General features: G+C 48.4%; 1 protein-coding gene across 2 annotated transcripts in view; it reads left to right on the top strand.

Moving 5' to 3' along the window:
- The first annotated feature begins 900 nt into the window (after positions 1-900).
- DNAJC5 (DnaJ heat shock protein family (Hsp40) member C5) overlaps positions 901-19,044 on the top strand; it is a 35,776-nt gene continuing 17,632 nt past the window's right edge. For both annotated transcript variants that reach the window (XR_005837000.1, XM_040638623.1), the window contains exon 1: positions 901-1,083. The gene's annotated coding sequence lies outside the window, so the exon portion shown is untranslated. The remainder of the gene's footprint in view (positions 1,084-19,044) is intronic.

The following is a 19,044-nucleotide window of genomic DNA, read 5'->3' on the forward strand; positions in this document are numbered from 1 at the left end:
CGAGGAGGCAGAAGCACTGACCAGAAAGATCTGTTTGGGTGGCTTCTGGATGAAAACTGGCACGTGCCAGCGTAGCAGATACAGAGCAGGCACCGAATAAACGGTAGAGCTGTTTTCGGTTATAGGGGGAGTGACAGCGAAAGCTGGCGGGCAGGCCTCCCCTCCCAGGTGGTCAACAGGATGAGCCGGAGCCCTACCTGGATAGGGAGGGAAGTGAATGGACGTTGGTCCTCCTGCTTTTCCACGCCGCTGTTTGAAGGCGATTCTGGGAGCGTGGCTGGACACTGGCGGTGGCACTTCAGTGATTGGGCAGGAAGTCCCATCCCTGAGCTCCAGGGAAGAGCAAATGCCAGTCCCTAACAGTGGCCCCAGGAAGGGGGCGTCGGCCTCCGGGTCATTTCCCGCCAACGCCCTCTCCTGTTCTTTGACGAGGACGATTACATGTTATCAGTCTTACGTAAGGCGCTGAGCAAACTCAGCTGCAACACAACGCCCCGCACTCCTCCTTTCCCGCAGCTCACCGCATCACCTGTCCGCACACCTGAGAGCACCACAGGCTTTGGCGGGAGGCTCCGCCCCCGCGGTTCGGTCCCGCCCTGGCCCGGCGGCAGGCGCTTCCGGCTCCGCGGTGTGAGCTCCGCCCACAGCTCCCGGGGCTTCCGTTCCTGGGCTGTCACTTGGGGCTCCGCCCCTGGGCTGTCGCTCGAGGCTCCGCCCACGCCAGGCGATTCGGAGCCTCCGCTGCTGTCACTTGCGGCTCCGCCCCGCCCCCGGCCTTGAGCTCTGGGCGCGTGCGCGGCCTGCCCCGCCCGCGACTCCGACCCGCGGAGCCCACGTTCTTCCGGGGGCGCGCGCGCCTGTGCGGGTGCGTGCGTGAGCGTGCGTGAGCGTGCGCGCCCCCGCCGCCTGTGCCGGTGCTGCTCCCGCGCCCTCTGCCGCCGCTGCCCCTGCCGCCGTCGCCGCTGCCGCCGCTCGGGGTCCCCGAGACGCAGCCCCGGCTGAGGAGCGCGTCAGCCGGCTGCCCAGCAGCGCCGCGGAGCTGAGGAGCGGAGCCGCGGAACCGGCGGGCGGGCGGGCGGACAGGTGAGCTCGCGGCGGGCCCGACGGGCCTCCCGTCAGGCCGGGGCAGGCAGTGCGGGCCGCCGGGGTTTGCCGGGGGCGCGGGGTGAGGGACGAGGGCGGCGCGAGCTGAGGGAACCGTGGGGCGCGGGGCTGCGCGCCCGCAGCCGGAAATGGCGGCGACCCTCCCTCCGGGCCGGGGGGCGCAGGGCGGGGGCCGGCGGGGGAGGGAGCTTCCCCGGAGCGCCCGCTGTGGCGGCGGGGCCGGGTGGACGCTGCGGCCTGCGAAGGGGGACGGGCGGGAAGGCGCGCCCCCCGCGCTGTCCAGGCCCCGCGCGAGCCCTGGCCGGGGACGACCCGAGGGGTCTGCGCCGGCCGAGCGGTGCCAGGGTGCTCCCTGGGTCTGCAGTTGTGTCGGGGCACGACCGGGTCTGGGCACAGCGCCTCTCGGAGCAGCCTGCGTTCACATGTGGGTGGGTAGGTGGGGCCGCAGTCCGGGGTGGGGGTGGGGGGTCTCACGGTCTGCGCCGAGCTCCCTCTGTCCATCCCCCATTCTGCCGGATCGCGGTCAGCTCGCGGCCTTCCCTCCGCCCCCACTGTCCCCGTGACCGACCGGAGGGTCTTTTCCTTCCTGGGCTGGGGGGTGGGGGGAGGATGGTTGAGGACCAATGCTTTAAGGGCAAGAGCCACATCATCTGGTCCCTGGGTCATTATGTTACAGCTCGGGGAATTGAAATTTGTTCCTTAACGCGCTGTAAATTAATCTTTCAGGTTAAAATCATTTGGTTTGCAAAAATAATGTTTTATCGAGGCATGATTTTGAGCATTGCTTTGTATTATACTCTTTGAGGAGACAGTATTAGGAGCTCATCTGTTCAGGTTCTAACTTGTTTGTGTTAGTGTCTGGATTAAGAGCTCCCTTTTTCATGTGCCTGAGAGATGATTTCTCAAAATTCATTCAGTTGTGTCATACAGGAAAAGGAAGCAAAAGTTTCAATTTTATTTTGTTTTTTTCAGGTTTAGGTCTGAAAGCGGATATTTTACTTGCCGGGCATGGCCTAATAGGTCCTGCGTTTGAATTGTTAGACACCTTTGTCCTTTATTAGTTGTCTACTGATAAAACCATCTTAATGCCAAAAACAGTTATATTGCCCCAGCTATTAACATGGTTCCCTAAAGGCAAAACTCTAGCCAACGCTTCTAAGACTTTACGTTCAATTATTTGCTTCTTTCTAGTTAAATATCCTGCTGAGTTTCAGGATTGAGTAATCTGCTAAACAGGAGGTGAAATTGGAAGCCAGCATTTAAGGGCTTTGGGAAACTTTATCATTTAGTGTGCGCGGCCCTCCTTTCACCTGTGTCAGGGTCCTGAGGACTCAGGGCAGCTCCTGATGGCATGTGGCCAAACCAAGAGCTATAGGAGCTGGTTCTGGCTGGCTGGCTGTGTGGCTGATCTGTTTGTGTGATCCAGCTGGCCTTGGCCCCCCAGCGGTCATTGTGGGTGCCCAGGACTGTCAGGGAGATGTGTGTTGCAGGACCCTCAGAGCCTGGCCCCCTTGGCCCTGGTCTAAGCAGAGCACCCAGGGGTTGTGTGGTGAGCAGATACTCAGGCAGGCCTATGGTGGATTCTCTGAGCCTTGCTGAGGGACTGGCTCTTCAGCTGTGGAGCCAGTGGGGCCTCTGGGATGCCTGTCAGGCCTCTCCTACTCCTCTGTGACCAGCCTTCTACCTTTGCCCTCTGACTTACCCTCCCCCTGCCACGGCAGCCTTCTTGCTTGTCTCTTAGCAAACTCGTGTGCTGTGTCCTTCAGTCTGCCCAGAACACTCACTTCCTCATCCTCACACCCCATGAGGCCAGGCCTTCCCTGACTACCCTACATAGAATTTCAGCTCGCTGCCTCCCATTTCCTGTCTCCCTTCTCTCCTTAATTTTCCTACAGCACTTGGTTATTTTTATGTGCTGTTTAATATATTTATCATATTTACTATTTTACTATGAGATGAGATCCATAGGGAGTCTGTTTCATGGGAAGAACTGTTGCTGGCACATACCCAGAAAATACTTGTTGAATCAGTGACAGAGCCTAGTGCCTCCTGTGCAACATGGTGACTTTGTCACCTGGAAGTCATCGTGAGTGAGTACTGAGCACCTAGAGGCCCTGGGTTCTGAGGGAAGTGTGTGGCCAGCCACCTGCCCTTTGAAAAAGGACAGTCAGTTAAACAATCAGAGAGGTGCTTGAGACCTCCCTCTAAATCTTTTTTGCAACTTCTAATTTAAATTATTTCAAAATAAAAAGTTTTTAAAGTCAAATCTGGTAGTAATGCTTCTAGAAATTTTGTCTTTGGTTACTCTCCTCCCTCTTCTCCCATCCCCCTCACCCCCCAGAAAAACCCCACATGCTACCCTTAATACTTGGTGACATTTGCTGATTAAGTGGATTGAGGTGGTGTAATCTGTTAGGAGAACTACATGAAGTGAGCCTCATTGCTGTGATGCTGTGCAGAAGCAGGCCGAGTCCTGCCTTGTGCCTGCAGGACCCTGGAACCCTTCACCTCATGCCCCTGTTAACTCAGAATGAGGGAGTTCTCTTGTGTTCCTAAGGATGGTTCTATTAATTACAGTGGTGTAGATTGAAAGGATTCTGTGTATGTCTTAGCCATTTTTGTTCTTGAGTCCTTCTGGCATGCAGTGGATAGGTGGCACTCTACTCAGCTGGGAGACCAGTGCCTTGCTTAGTGTCAGACTGGAACTTGAAAATTTGGGCCTTCTGTACAGTTCCCGTACTGATCGCTTACCTGACACCACCATGCTGAACCCCTAACATGCACCCTGCTGGGTGGTGCATCTTTAGAGCCTAAATGTGAGATGCTCACGTCGGTCCTGGGCTGTAGCAGAGGCTCAGTAGGTGTTTCTTGAGTAAAGGACAAAATTGCAGTGGAGCTGAGGGGTCATGATAAGATAGAATTTGTCAGAGCACCTGGGGGGCTCAGTCAGTGGGGCGTCTGCCTTTAGCTTGGGTCATGATCCCGGGGTCCTGGGATTGAGTCCCGAATTGGGCTCCCACTTTGTGGGGAGCCTGCTTCTTCCTCTCCCTCTGCCTGCCGCTCCCTCGCTTGTGCACGCATAAGCACACTCTATCTCTGTCAAATAAAGAAATAAAATCTTTTTTTCCCTTTTTTTTAAGAATTTTGTCTAAGATGGGAGCTGCTTTTAAAGTCAGGGAGTAAAATGAGCATGATATACACAGATATAATCACCCTTGAAAAGTTCTTTAACGCTCCTGTAGGGTACTCTGTACAGTTTGGGGGTGTGTAATGCTGCAGGCAAACAGTGTCTCATCCAGTGAGCGCAGCCAGTTTTCCTGTAGAGACAAGACAGACCCCTGTGTCTTCTGGGGACTGCTGTCGAGCTTGATGACCAGTCTTTGCGCAAGTGGAGAGGAGGCTCTTAGCCCTCGGTGGTGCCCTCATGAGTCTGTGGGTGCTCTGTGAACTGTGTTCAAACTACAGTATTCCTCAGCTGAGGCTTACGATGTTCTGATTGGGTCGTTAGAGCATTCCTGTGCTGCAGATGTCCCTCCTGTGGGTCAGCAGGGTCTGTGCTAGACTTTCCTCCTGAAAATGACAAGACTAGGGCTCACATGACAGGGGCCTCACTAAAATGGGGGTCACAGTATCTGCCCTGCCTGCCTGTTGGGGGAGTGTGGGGTGATAAGTGGAAGGGGGTCTCATCGACTCCTCCCTAAGTGTCAACAGTGCTGGAAAATGGTAGTTCTATTTTATGAAAATGCTATGCCTTTACTGTCCTGACAGCAGGACTGTCTCTCAAATAGTGACCTGCTCTGAAGAGGATTAGCAGCTGGTCTGTTACCGGTAGCTCTGGAAGATTTAAGGATTAGATCACCAGATAACCTTCAGTTTAGATTTTGTCTTTCATCATTCCTTGCACTGATTTTGTTTGAGTACATGGTATGCTTGCAGGCATATTGGTAGGTAACACTGAAACTACAGAAATGGGAGTACAGCATCTCACTCTCTAAAGAGAAAAGTATGTAGTGAGACCAGGTGTGGGATGCCATCGTAATCTGTTTCCTCTTTTTTTTTTTTAAAGACCTGTCTGTTTAGGGACACCTGGGGGACTCAGTCAGATGGGCATCTGACTCTTGATTTCAGCTCAGGTCATGACCTCAGGGTCCTGGGATAGAGCCCCACGTCAGACTCCTCTCTCATTAGGGAGTCTGCTGGAGATTCTCTCTCTCAAATAAGTAAATCTTTAAAAAAGAAAAAAAAGATCTCTCCATTTATTTTTTAGAGAGAGAGTGCACGAAGGGGATTGGCAGAGGGAGAGAGAGAGAGAATCCTTGAGCAGACTTCCCACCGAGCTCGGAGCCCAATGTGGGGCTCCATCCCAGGACCCTAAGATCATGACCTGAGCTGAAACCGAGAGTCGGATGCTTAACTGACTGAGCCACCCAGGCACCCCTTAACTGGTTTCCTTTTTAAGGACTGAACTGTGTACATTAAAAGTTCACTTCAGGGGCGCCTGGGTGGCTCAGTCGTTCAGCGTCTGCCTTCGGTTCAGGGCATGATCCCGACGTTCTGGGATCGAGTCCCACATCGGGATCCTCTGCTGGGAGCCTGCTTCTTCCTCTCCCACTGCCCCTGCTTGTGTTCCCTCTCTCGCTGGCTGTCTCTCTCTGTCAAATAAATAAAATCTTTAAACATAAATGAATGAATAAAAGTTAACTTCATTCCATAATCAGTGCATATTGTTCATATATCTACATAAATGATTTTTAAAACTTAGTTCTGGGACGCTTGGGTGGCTCAGTTCGTTGAGCATCTGCCTTCGACTCAGGTCCTGATCGCAGGGTCCTGGGATTGACCCCTGCATCAGGCTCTCTGTTCGGCAGGGAGTCTGCTTCTCCCTCTCACTCTCCCTCTGTATGCTTGCGTGCACTCTGTCTCCCAAATGAATAAATAAAATCTTTAAAAAATAAAAATAGAAAAAAATAAAACTTCTGTGGCAGAAACCCAACTAATACGTTTAAATTATGTGATATATTATCAGTGATCAGTGAATGTGATGAGTGTGAATGTACCTTATTTGTCATCCTGGGCTATTTATAATTTTACTGTCTTTTAAATTTTTCTTCATTGAATGTGTGTCACCAGCAAATATGGTGGTTTACAAGATGAAATGTTCAGTCATTTGGCGTCTCCATTGCTATGTTCTCAGGACCTCTGTGCCAATTGGTTATAAAATTGCAGTCCTGGGAGTCAGAGGATTGGAATGCTGACTTGCCACCCCTATCAGCTGCGCCCCACCCTGGCTATCTCTGGGACGGCCAGCCCCTTTCTTAGAGAGCACTCCCTGCCTCTTGTCTCTTTGTCACTGGGTGGAGTGGAAATATGGTGTAGTGAAACCAACATAACCCAGTCTCCTGTCAGTCTTGTAACTTTGCATTGGTTCAAGGGCTGGGGGCTGGATTGACAGTCTCAGTAGAATGGCAGCAAGGGGGCTGGAAGTGCACAGCCCCAGCTAAATTGCAGACACTGGGCAGGAGGGGCTGGGCTCTGCAGAGCAAGCATGTGCTGCTGCCTGGCTATTTTTTTCCCCTGTCTATTATTGGAAGGGATTAGCGGCATAGCAAATGTTTGATTTTTAGCTAGCAGTCCCATTGAATTTTTCTTATTAAGTAGGAGTGTCTTTTGTAAGAGGGTGTTTCTCTAAGATAAATAATGAAAAATTTCTAAGTCAAACAGTACAGACTGTAATTTTTGCCATATATTACAAAGTTTATATTCTCTGTGGCAGTGTGTGTCTTTTCCTCTTCACTCACATGAGAGCTTAACATTTTACATTTCGGTGCTCATTAAGCTACTGCTGTAGGGTTTGATAATAACATCTCAGATTTATTTATTTTTTTTTGGCCAGTTGCAGTAAGTTGTGTTGTGTTAAGAATTTAGTTATAAATAAAATGGGTTTAGATATAAAAGGACTTTTAAAAGTACATAAAACCATTCAATACCTGTTTTTTAACTTAAAAAGAAGTTGTGTTCTGGGTAAAGATTTTTGCTGGATGTATTTATCTTGTACTTTGAGTCATGAAGCTCCTCACATCTAAATCTAAAGCTCAGAATTTTTTTTTAAGATTTTATTTATTTATTTGAGAGAGAGAGAGAGACAGCCAGCGAGAGGGAACACAGGCAAGAGGAGTGGGAGAGGAAGAAGCAGGCTCCCAGCGGAGGAGCCTGATGTGGGGCTCGATTCCAGGACTCTGGGATCACGCCCTGAGCCGAAGGCAGATGCTTAACGACTGAGGCAGACGCTTAACGACTGAGCCACCCAGGCGCCCCATAAAGTTCAGAATTTTTAAATGGAATCCAATAGTTCAGTTTTATTTTGAGATGAAGCTAGGAAGTCTACAATTTAGGGATGACAGTTTTCTGTGAAGTATTTCTTACCCTGTCCAAGCAAAGTTGACACTGTTTGAAACGGTATGTTTTTTCATGGAATTCACTTAGAGGAATTTGGTAGATAAGGAAACCGACAGTTCCATACTTTGTTGAGTATAAAAGGTATGGTATTGAAGAATAAGCACAAATAATGCTGTCACATGTTAGAGTGACAGCCTACACAGTTTACACCTTCTAAACTGCTGTGCTCTGTTGCACCATCCTGCCTGGTTGGGTAAGCCTAACTGATTGTTACCAACAGCACCCTTCCTGGTGTGTGTCTTCCCACACTTGTTTCATCTGCCTCTGCTTTTTCTTTCAGAAAAATGTACCGATGGAGGGGGCACCTGGGGGGCTCAGTCGGTGAAGTCTGCCTTCAGCTTGGGTCATGATCCCAGGATCCTGGGATCGAGTCCCACGTCGGGCTCCTTGCTTAGTGGGGAGCCTGCTTCTCCCTCTGCCTCGGCCCCTCCCCTGCTTGTGCTCGCTCTTGCTCTCCCACTCTGACAAATAAATAAAATCTTGAAAATAAAAATGGATTTTTTTTTTAAGTTTAAGAGGTAAAAAGAAAACACCTTTTACGTCTAAAAAGTATGCAACAGGGGCGCCTACTGAGCACAGACAGAGCCTGATGCAGGGCTTGATCTCACGACTCTATCGCAACCTGAGCTGAGACCCTGAGATCACAACCTGAACCGAAATCAGGAGCCAGACGCTCAACCAGCTTAGCCACCCAGGCGCCCCATTGTAAACATTGTCTATATATTTGTTTTTATTTTAAAAATACAGTAAAGGGTTTTAACATAGTATCTTATTCAGATGAGGCTTCATGCATGAGAAAGTAATTTGTGCTTAGGGTTAGGGACAGATTGCTCCCATTTGTGAAACAGGGAACTGAGGATCAAGTTTTACAGCAGTTGGGGATGGCAACCCCACCGATTCCCAGCAGAGTGACCTCGAGTAGATTCCTCCATGTTTCTGAGCCTCAGTCTTCTCATCTGTAGATTGGAGATTGTACTAGTAATAACTGATATAGTGTATAAGGCCCCGTTACAAGCACTTCACACGAGCTAGGTCGCAGACGTACCAGCTAGACTATTTCCATTCCCATGGGGCAAAGGGGAGGTAGAGATGTTGAGTAGCTTGCCCAGGTTACTGAGCCCATGAGTGGCTGAGCCAAGTTCCAGCCCTGGCAGGTGACCTCAGAGCTGCCCTCCCACCACCCGCTGGACCAGGTGCCTGTACAACAGACTTCTTAGGAACATCTGGTGGTGTCCAGGGCATGTGTGGCTCTAAATGCCTGTACATGGTAAGCACTCCCGAAACTAGCTGCCGTGTTGGTATTAAGCAGGTTGTACCAGCCTTCTGTTCTGAGGTACACGCATATATTTTGACACTCACTGCCTCTGACCCCGGGCATCTCTTGCAGTTGGGTTATCAGCACCGTGTACTTGGTTTCATTCTAGATTTGTCGGGATAGTTTGATTCTGGTCATGGCTGCAGGAAGGGATCACGCTGAAGCCTTGTCCATCTTACTTCATCAAAGGCTGGCCATCTTCCCAGGGGACTTTCACACACCAGTAGGAACCACAGTACAGGGAAATCATGCCATTTCCAGCAGGTGTGTTTGGGGTGTGTTCCTCAGAAGACACTGGGCCTCATCTGTCACATTTTATGAACTCTTACCCAGTGGGCTTTAGAAAATTCTTCCTGGCAGGCATTCACTTGGTTGCCCGTCACTTTCTGCCCTTTCTGCCACGATACAAAGTATCTCTGGGCTCTGCATGCTGATTCTTAACACCCAGTCTGCAGAGAGCCTGGTGCCTACCTAGCTTGAAAAATACCTGTGACTTTATTAGCCTGAGATTCTAGGTGTTGTGAGGTTAAAACATCAACAACCAAAAATCCCTAATGCTCATTAGTTTTATGAGAAGTATTTTGTCTTCCACTGTCAGGTTCATGTTTAGATTTGGGAATATATTAAGGTTTTTTGGAAACTTGGTCATAAGTAATGGTTCTGTTCTAGCATCTTTTTCTCCAGCAGCGTGCACGGAGGAGTACTGCCGTCTCCAGTGGTGCGGGGGTGGAAAAGTCATGTTCTGGGTGCGAGAGTTCTAGCTTGTTTCAGGCTGGTTTGATACAGGGGGATTAGAAGCTGTTAGTGCCGAGCTGCTGTCCTACTCCTCGGCCTCATTTTGTGTCACCCAGATTCATTTCCCTGTTGTTGGCACCTCAGAGGGCAGCGGCAGAAGTGGTGGGCTTTTGTTAGAGGACACATTCTTTCCCAGATCGGTCCAGAGGTAACCTCCATTTTGAGGAATAAGTTTTTGAGAATATATAAACATACATTTATTGTGATTTTGCTCATTTCTGACCTCCTTTTCCTTTTAACTCACTGTATCCTCAGCATCAGTTAAAAAAAGAAAATTCTTACTTGGTTTCTGGACTTAGTTGTGACTGATAATAGTAATTCCACACACGTTTACTGAACGCCCTGCCGGGACTTGGGGCAGTTGCTCAGTCCGTAAGTTAGAAGGGCCTTGGGGGGGTGTTCTTGCGTTTTAGCAGTCACAGTTCTACAGTTGGGGAAACCCGAGGTTCTGTGCAGGATGTGGCTCTGGGCTGAGTCTTTGCTCTCCTTCCTCAGATACCTGTCTGCCGCAGCCTGTGGCCCTTAGTCTTGTTGCTCCGTCTCTTGTGAACCCTGAGGGCAGGGTGTTCACCTTCTCTGCTGTCGGAGTACACGGATGCTCTTCTTTGTGACTGAGCGTAGGGCTCATTGTGGGGAACTCGCTGTTCTTCCTGTGCTTCGGATTTAAACCCGCTGCCTCTCTTGTGCTTTGATGATTGGCGGGGAGGTCGTCCTCAAGTGACTGTTTTACTCTTTTTATTCTCCTTAAGGCTCGGCGTCATTGTTGCTTTTTATTCTTCTTAGAATTAGGAGGCGAGGTAAAATCTTCTGGGGTTCCTATATGTCCAGTGACTTTAGGAATTCTTTACATTGGAAATTCATTCTCAGTTAGGGATAAGTACAGAAGGCTCTGTGACATTGGCATCATCTCTTGTTTCCCACATTCGTTGTCTCTTGCTTAGAATTTCTCCGGATATATAAACAGAGTTAATTGGTACCAGTTCTCTTTTGCAGTATATTGATTTCTTTTCCTTTCAGAATAGGTAACAGATTCAGAGTTAGACATGCAGACATTGGTTCTCTGAGCCTCCTCACTGGGTTCTGAGTCTCTGCAGCACTGGTGCTAGGGGCCCTCCTTTGCCTGAGGTAGGTGCTCCAGACCCACCTGCTTCTTGAATGTTCTTTGCAGTACATTATTACCTGGCTCATCACAGATCTTAGAGGAAAATTCCTGGGCTTTGGAACACCCATTATATTTCTTTTCTTTCTTTCTTTTCTTTTTTTTTTAACGTGTTATTTTTTTGAGAGAGAGATATCACGTGAGCATGTGTGCGCGTGGGGGGGGGGGCAGAGGGAGAGGGACAGGCAGGCTTCACGGGGCTGAGATCACAACCCGAGCCGAAACCAAGAGTTGGATGCTCAACCAGCTGAGCCCCCCCAGGCGCCGCTATTGTGTTTCATTTTTTAGTATTTTTATTTTTAGCAGTTTTTATTCGATAGGGTTAGGTCCAGAGTGCATGAGGCAAAGCAGCAGTACCCTTCCCAGACTTCACCCTTCCTTCCCAGAGGTGTTTGCTGGTGGTCGCCCATCACTCTCACGCTGTGCCACGCCACGCCACTGTTTCCGACTGGTCACCTGGCAAATTTCCTGCACCTTTTGTCCCAATCAAGGCAGCAGCAGCTTTGCCTCCTGTCCCCACTCTGGGCAGTTCCTGTGCGCTCACACTGTGACTTTGTCTCGCTCCGTCACCAGCACGTGGTGTTTGTCTCCCCTTAACCTAAGGGTGTCAGCGTTTCTTTCTGTCCTTCCCTTCTCATTTTACTCCAACTTTTGTTGTCTGTCCTTTTACCTTGCCGTCAAGGTGTGACCATACAGTTGCTTGTCTGTAAGTTTATCTTTGAAAATCTGTAAAATGGTTACGTTATTTCCACTTGTGAAAACAATGTTTATCATAGAGCCAGGGTCTTCTTGTTCTCTGATTACATGTTCTTTCTAGAGTAGTGCCCGCTCCCTGTCAGGGTTCCAAATAGCCATTTTTTTTTTTTTACACTATTAACCTTTTTCTTGGCTTCTATATTTTCAGATTCCCATCAGATGGTGCATTATCTTTGTTGCCTGGAACTTCCATTTGGGCATTCTGTCTTCCTGCCCCTGGCCAGACAGTGGCTCCTGAGGCTGCCTGTCCAGCCACGATCCTGGTTTGACCCACAGTAGATAGAGAGGCTGGAGACTGCTGCATGGCAGCCATAGAGGCCTCTGCATCTGGGAGGAATACCCCCAGAGATAGTGAGACAGAAGCCCGTGGTGTGACTTCATACTTCTTCATGCCTTCATTGCTGAATGACAGCACCTAGTCTGCAGGCTATAAAGCCTGGGCTTGGGGGACACACGGAACAACCCTGTCTGCGCACTGAGGAGATGTGGCTCGCGGGGCTTACCTTGCGATTGCTTTTCAAGTCCTCCTCGTCCTCATACCAGTCACTTGTATTAAAACACACTTGTTTTCAGTAGCATTATCTAATGATTTGTGTGGAAAATTCCAAAGAATTTATAGCTTTTGTAAAGTGAGGCTGCCTCAGATAAGTTCAGAGGTTTTTGAATAAAGTATACTGAGAATGGAACAGAATAGGGACTCCCCCAAATAGACCTCATGTGGGATTTTGCAGTAAGCTGGAGGCACCCTGCAGGTCTCGGGGAAAGACAAACCATTTCCGGGGGGTGGGGGAGGTCTGGGACTTGAGGCTCTGGGTGAAGCTGGTCTTCGTCTCTTGCCACACCCATATTAACTCCAGATGAAACAGACCACCTGCGATGAAAACCTTTAGAAGAAAATATAGGAGAATTTACTTTTGGCTTTGGGATTGAGAAGGACTTTTGAACAAAAGCAAAAAGGAAACGGATGATCAGTTTGCAAAGATTTGGTGCATTCAGTTACATAAAATTAGGAATTTGTGAGATCTGTTGCACAAGGGTGCATAGAGTTAACAGCACTGAAGTGTGCACTGAACAGTGGTTAAGATGATAAATTTTATGTTTTTTTACCACAGTAGAAAAATTTAAGAACTCATGTTCATAGAAGACACCATGTTAAATGAAAAGAACTGTGAAGTAGGTGAAGACGTTTGTTGCGTTCATAGTCAGTAAAAGATTGGTGTCCTGGAGACAAGTCCCGTAGCCCCTCGGGCACTGACCACAGTCGCACCACCAGTGGGCCGATGGAAAGCACTGCCCTCCGCTGTCCACACGTGATGAGGACTCAGGCCGAGCAAGGTGTCATTCTGCGCTGCAGATGGGTGCAAACTAAACTCAGAAGTCTGGCAGTGCCCATCACTTGGGGGGCGGGGGGCAGTGGCAGGTAGGGTGCCGAGTGGTGCGGTCCTCTGGGGGCAGGTGGCGTCCCTCACCCAGTAGAGACTGCCAGTTCCCTGGGACCCTAAGGTCCACTTCCAGGTATACTCCTAGCAGCAGTTCTTCCGAAATGGTTGTGGTGAAGGACCAGATTTTCTTTAATTTCCAGTCTGTCGAAGACAGATAATACTTTTGTAAACTACAATGAAAATGAGTGACTAGAAAAATAAATGACAAAACATAAAATACAAGCCCAGATTTTTTCTTCTCTTTTATTTTTAAAATGAACATACAGTAAGCTTGACCTCTCCCCTTTTTTTGGATGTACAGTTCTTTGAGTTTAATACACGCACGTTGGTGTAAGCATCACCGTACTCAGCATGTGGAGCTCTCCCTCCCAGCCCCTTTTCAGGAGTCAGGGCGTGAACCCTCTGAGACTGGCCTCTCAGCACAGCGTTATTGAGTCATGTGAGTTGTGTCCACAGGGCTTCGTTCCTCTTTGTTAGAAACTCAAGGTCTTTTTCTGGAGAGGCTGCCCCTTTTTGCGTCCCACCAGCAGCGTGAGGATTCTAGTCATTGCTAACCCTCATCAGCCCTTGGTGTGTTCCGGTTATTTTTTTTAGCCATTCTCGTAGGTGCGTAGTGATACTGTAGTTTTAATTTGCTTTTCCCAAATGAATAAAGATGTTGAGTATCTTTTCCTGTGCTTAGCTGCTGTTGCTGTAACAGTTTGTGAACTCTTGCTGTCAAGTTCTGCAAATATCGCTAAGCCTAAGCCGGCTGGCACTGCCCTAAAAAAACTTGCACACCAGGAATTGCTCAAGATTGTTCAGAGCAGCATTGTGATAGCAAACCCTGGGAATGTCCCCAGCATCCTTCAGTGGAAGGATGGATTGATAAATTGTGGTCTTTTTACAGACTGGAGTTTATCCAGTACTGGAAACGAAGTATGGCTGCACGTAGTGATGTGGGTCCTAGAGACATACGGAGTTTCAAAAGCAAGTCCTAGAAGGTTACATATAGTGTTAGGCCATTTTTTTAAGTTCAAAAAGTTGAAACTAAATAATGGTTAGGGAGAAACCTATGAGGTAATATTTTAAAGCAAGAGAGTCATAAACATTAATTCAGGGTAATGTATATGGAAAGAACACAGGAAGCTTCAAGATTGTAATTTGCAAGTTTTTAATTTGAAGGATGGGATTGTGGTGTTTATCGCTATGCATTATAAGTTATGTATTCCGCAGGTGCCTGGGTGGCTCAGTTGCCTAAGCACCCAACTCTTTTTTTTTTTTTTTTTTAAAGATTTTATTTATTTATGTGACAGAGAGACAGCCAGCGAGAGAGGGAACACAGCAGGCAAGTGAGAGAGGAAGAAGCAGGCTCCCAGCAGAGGAGCCCGATGTGGGGCTCTATCCCGGAACGCCGGGATCACGCCCTGAGCCGAAGGCAGATGCTTTAATGACTGCGCTCCCCAGGCGCCCTAAGCACCCAACTCTTGATCGCTGCTCAGGTCTTGATCTCCAGGGCATGCGTTCAAGCCCCACATTGGGCTCCACACTGGGCGTGCAGCCGACTTACAGTGTGTGTGTGTGTGTGTGTTCCATATAGTCCATTCCATCTATCAAGTATTACATAAAAAATACTTAGAACGAAAATAGCTTTCCTTTTAAAATGTCTTCAAATCTGTTCTTCCAAAGTTGGGGCATGCTTCAGTTTTTCCCCTAACAGTAGGTTGAATTCAACAGCAGCGTTTTAAAACCTGTGCTGCTTGCTGAGACCACATCTGGGAATACAGGAGTCCAAATACTCAGCTCTTTTCCCTAAAGGTCTCTAAATCTTCTAAGAGAAGACTTAGACAGGACCTGTGAGGATGGGGATTTTTGTCTCTTTTGTTTATTTTGTTCACTGGTTAATCTCCAGCTTTAAGAACAGAGCGTGGCATGCAGCGGGTGCTCTGTGAACATCAGTTGAACAAATGAACAACACAGACACACGCTCAAGGCCCAGGATGGCTCCCCAGGACGCGATAGGGCTCTGCTGTTTGTGCTGGGAGCAGTGGCCAGGAAAGGGTTCCCCGAGCCAGGGGTGTCGCTGCAGGGCTCTGGAGTCCAAGGAGGAGCTTCCCACGTGGAAGAAACCAGGGCATCGTTTTAGGAGAGCCCAGGCGTTCATGTGTGACAGTACTGTGTCTGCCTAGGAGCAAGTGGTCATTCCAGTCTTGCCCCGAGGCCCAATGGACACGGTGGTGGGAAGATGCTGGTGGTGCGCAGGGCCCATGTCCAAAACGGCCTCGAAGGGCAGGCAGGGAAGCTGGGATTTGGTGCTGCAGTCTGTGGGGTGTCTGAGAAAGACCCGAGAGACGTGGTGAGAGCAGAGCTGTGTGCCACAGACGCACCCTTGCAGCAGGGAGGACAGACTGAGGAGGACAAACCATGTGTCTTCCGGAAAACCCTCCCTCTTACCAGGTTTCTGCCTTTTGTGCCTGGCGATCTCTGACCACCTTAGAGCTCTTTGTTCCCCGCTTGTGTGCACGTGCCTTCTTGTCTGCCCAGCCGTTGTGTTCCTTCTAGCAGCACAAACCAGGGTGCACTACAGGGTGCAGAATGTGCCCCTTTGTTTGTTTTTAAAGACATAATGTTACTAAAGAAGGTCCAGTCCAGAGGGTGTGGTTTAACCTCCCTGGAGTGAAGACTGGGAACACACCTCTGACAGCAGTGCTTCAGTTCCAGCAGGTGCAGTTCAGGCAGGCGTGGCCGCTCACCAGGCCTTGAGTGTGGGTCTCAGAGACGCCTGGAGATGAGTAAGATGCTTCAGACAGCAGGTGGCGAGTTGCCACATCATCACCCCAAGGAGACATAAAGACATCTGAAAGGGCTGAGCCCAGTGAGCACTGCTCACCCAATCAGACTGCATCTCAGGGCTGGCCACGCTTCCCTGCTCCCGGCGTCGGGTGTGGGGCTGCCTGCCCATGGCACCAGGGGCTGGGGGGACTGAAGGAAATGAGAGGGAAGCAGAGGACGTGTGGCAAGAAACTGGCAGCCCACACTGGGGGTAGAAGCGTGAGCAGCTGCAAACGAGGGTTCTTTCTTCAGTTTGTAGGGTGTAGGGTCACGTGTTTAAGGTGATCTGTTTCCTGTGCTGGAAAAGTGTCTGTTTCTTCTAATCACTGAGGTATACCTGCTCGTTAAAGAAAAGACAATAGGGGCGCCTGGGTAGCGCGGTTGTTAGGCGTCTGCCTTCGGCTCGGTGTGGTCCCGGCATTCCGGGATCGAGTCCCACATCGGGCTCCTCCGCTGGGAGGCTGCTTCTTCCTCTCCCACTCCCCCTGCTTGTGTTCCCTCTCTCGCTGGCTGTCTCTATCTCTGTCGAATAAATAAATAAATAACCTTAAAAAAAAAAAAGACGGACGATAAAGTATTAAGACAATAACTTTTTTCAAAAGTTGAATTTAGTGATTAAAAAACCGCACAAAACTTCATTATTTCTTTCTCTCCTTTACTGTTCTCTCTCCTATGGCCTTCCACAACCTTTCTGTTTGCCCATAGCTTTCTGATGCATTTCCTGATATCACATACATTAAGGATGAAATAAGGTCCTTCCATTTACAGTTTGTCTTTTAGTTACAAGTCTTTCCCCCTGAGCATGGAGCTTTCGAGGGTGCATGCAGCCTGGCAATGGTTAGTTTCTAATTAGAACACGAACTTTTGAAATGTGTGTGTAGTGTAGAAATTTAATAGTTTTTATGCTTAGAAAGCATCTGTTTCATCTTCTGACTCAAAATACAAAATACCCATTTGAGTAATATTCACGGCAGCTACTTTTCTCATTAAAGGGCCAGACAGTAAGTATTTTTAGGGTTTGTGGTTGAGAGCAGCCGTAGACGTAACAGAACGAAATGGATGTGGCTGTGTCCAAATGAGAGTTTGTAGAAATAGGCAGCCGATTCTAGGTGATTGGAGAATTTTATGTTCCGTTCGATTTTCTTATAGTATCTAATTTGCTTTGAGAACAAATAACCTTAATTACAGATTGCTTTTTAAATGCAGGTAAAATTGACATACAGTTAAATGCACGGATCTTAGCAAATTCCAGTGAGTTTTGGTGTATCACACACTTGTGGAATCACTGCCCCAGTTTAAGTTGGAGTGTCTCCGTCATCCTGGAAGGTTCCCCTCACTGCCCTCAAACAAGCACCTTTCTGGTTTGTATCACAATAGATTGTCCTGTTTTTAATCTTTTAATAAATAGAATCATTTGGGGTCTAGCTTGTTTGTCTTACATAAAGTGTCTGAGGGTTTTGTTGCTGTGTCAGTATGTTACCCTTTGTTTATTGGTGAGTAGTGTCCTTTGTTGCTGGCTGTGTTGACCGCTCTTTGTAGAGCCTCCGTTGTAACCCTTCATGTTCAGGGGAGGGACCCTGAAGGCCTCCAGGTGCACCCCTCCCTGCCCCTGCTGTCCTCGGACGCATACGTGTCCTGTGTGTTACTTCTTACATTATAAACCCTATGAGCCAATGTTGATAACTTTCGCTTTCACCAATTCTATGTATTTTCTTAAAGCAAGAAGGAAGAAATTGTCCTGGACCTTCATTCCCTGCAGCCCCAGTAACTCTTCGGCATTTATTTTAATTTAGGTCTTCTTCATGTGTTCTTTTAGTCTCTGTTTTTCTAAAAATGTCTTTATTTCACCTTTGTTTCTGAGGGAAGTTTTTGCTGCAAATAGAATTCTGGTTTGACGGGTTTTTTATCTCAGCACTTTAGAGATGTGCTCCACTGCCTTCTGGTTTCCGTGATTTCTGATGAGAAGCATGTAATTCAGAGGATTGCTCCCTATGTGATAATGTCAGTTTCCTCTGTTTACAAGATTTCCTCCCGATCTTCGGTTTTTAGTGGTTTGATTATGATGTGCCCAGGCATGGTTTTCTTCGTATTAATTTTATACCTTATGGCCAGAATAATCCTGTAACATAAACAAGCTGCTTCTGTTGCCTGTCCCCATAAAACTGCATTCTTGGGGAACCGTGCTCACTCTGATGTCGGGTGTCCTCCTTCACTGAACTCAATCCCCGCTCTCGGATTGTATCTCCTGTTCATCGCGGTGTTCCCAATGCCTGGCATAGGGGAGGACTCAGTAAATATTTTCAAATAAGTGATCATGGAGGATGATAAATGCCACATGAGCCAGACTTGTGTCTTGTGAACGAAATCACAGTCATTGATGCCCCAGCAGGGCACATGGAAGCAGTCTTTATCCCTTAGGTAGGGTAATGCCCTGTCCTTGTGCCACCATATGTAAATATCGGTAGTAATGGGAGATAGACGGGTAGGGCATCTTTGAGAACACATATGTATTTGATGGAGTCAGTGGACTTTCCTCTTAGGATTGGAGAAATGTGCAAAATAGGGTATCTTGTTTCTGTGTTCTTTGATATGAAATATTATAAGAATAGTTGTTCCGTATTACATGGTCTTTTAAATTTAATTAAATTTCCAGTTGGAAAAAACCCGTAGAATATGTTGTTGGTTTGTGATTGGAGGACCATGCATGAGCTGTGATGGTCTCCAGTGGAATGTTGTTTGAAGTACCCATCCTGTGCCCATCTGGTGTCTGTCTAGTGCCTTGGATATGCCAAGCAGTGTGTTGGGGAGCCTGGGAGACCAGGTCAGTGAAGCAGCAGGTCACGGTTCTCCTGGCTGAGGGTGCTGTGCTCCCTGGGGGTCCTCAGGTGTAGCCACCACGGCATCTCTTTGCAGCATTTGTTTTATGACTTTGTGATTTGTCTTCTGGTTTAAATTCTCCCATTTGTTGTGCTACCTCTCCAGTTTAATTGCCAGAGAAAATAGCAAATAAATCATTAACTGAAGTAAGAAGAATGAACTGATGAGGGATGACGTTGGCTTCTCTTAGATGGTTTCTATTGAAAGTGCCTTCACCTTGGAGCTCCTGGGTGGCTCAGTGGGTTAAGCATTGGATTCCTGATTTCGTCTCAGGTCATGATCTCAGGGGTTGGATCCAGCCCAGCATCTCGGGCTCTGTGCTTGCGTGT

This window comes from Ursus maritimus, unplaced genomic scaffold (assembly GCF_017311325.1).
Source record: "Ursus maritimus isolate PB19 unplaced genomic scaffold, ASM1731132v1 scaffold_22, whole genome shotgun sequence".
Taxonomy (NCBI): Eukaryota; Metazoa; Chordata; class Mammalia; order Carnivora; family Ursidae; genus Ursus; species Ursus maritimus.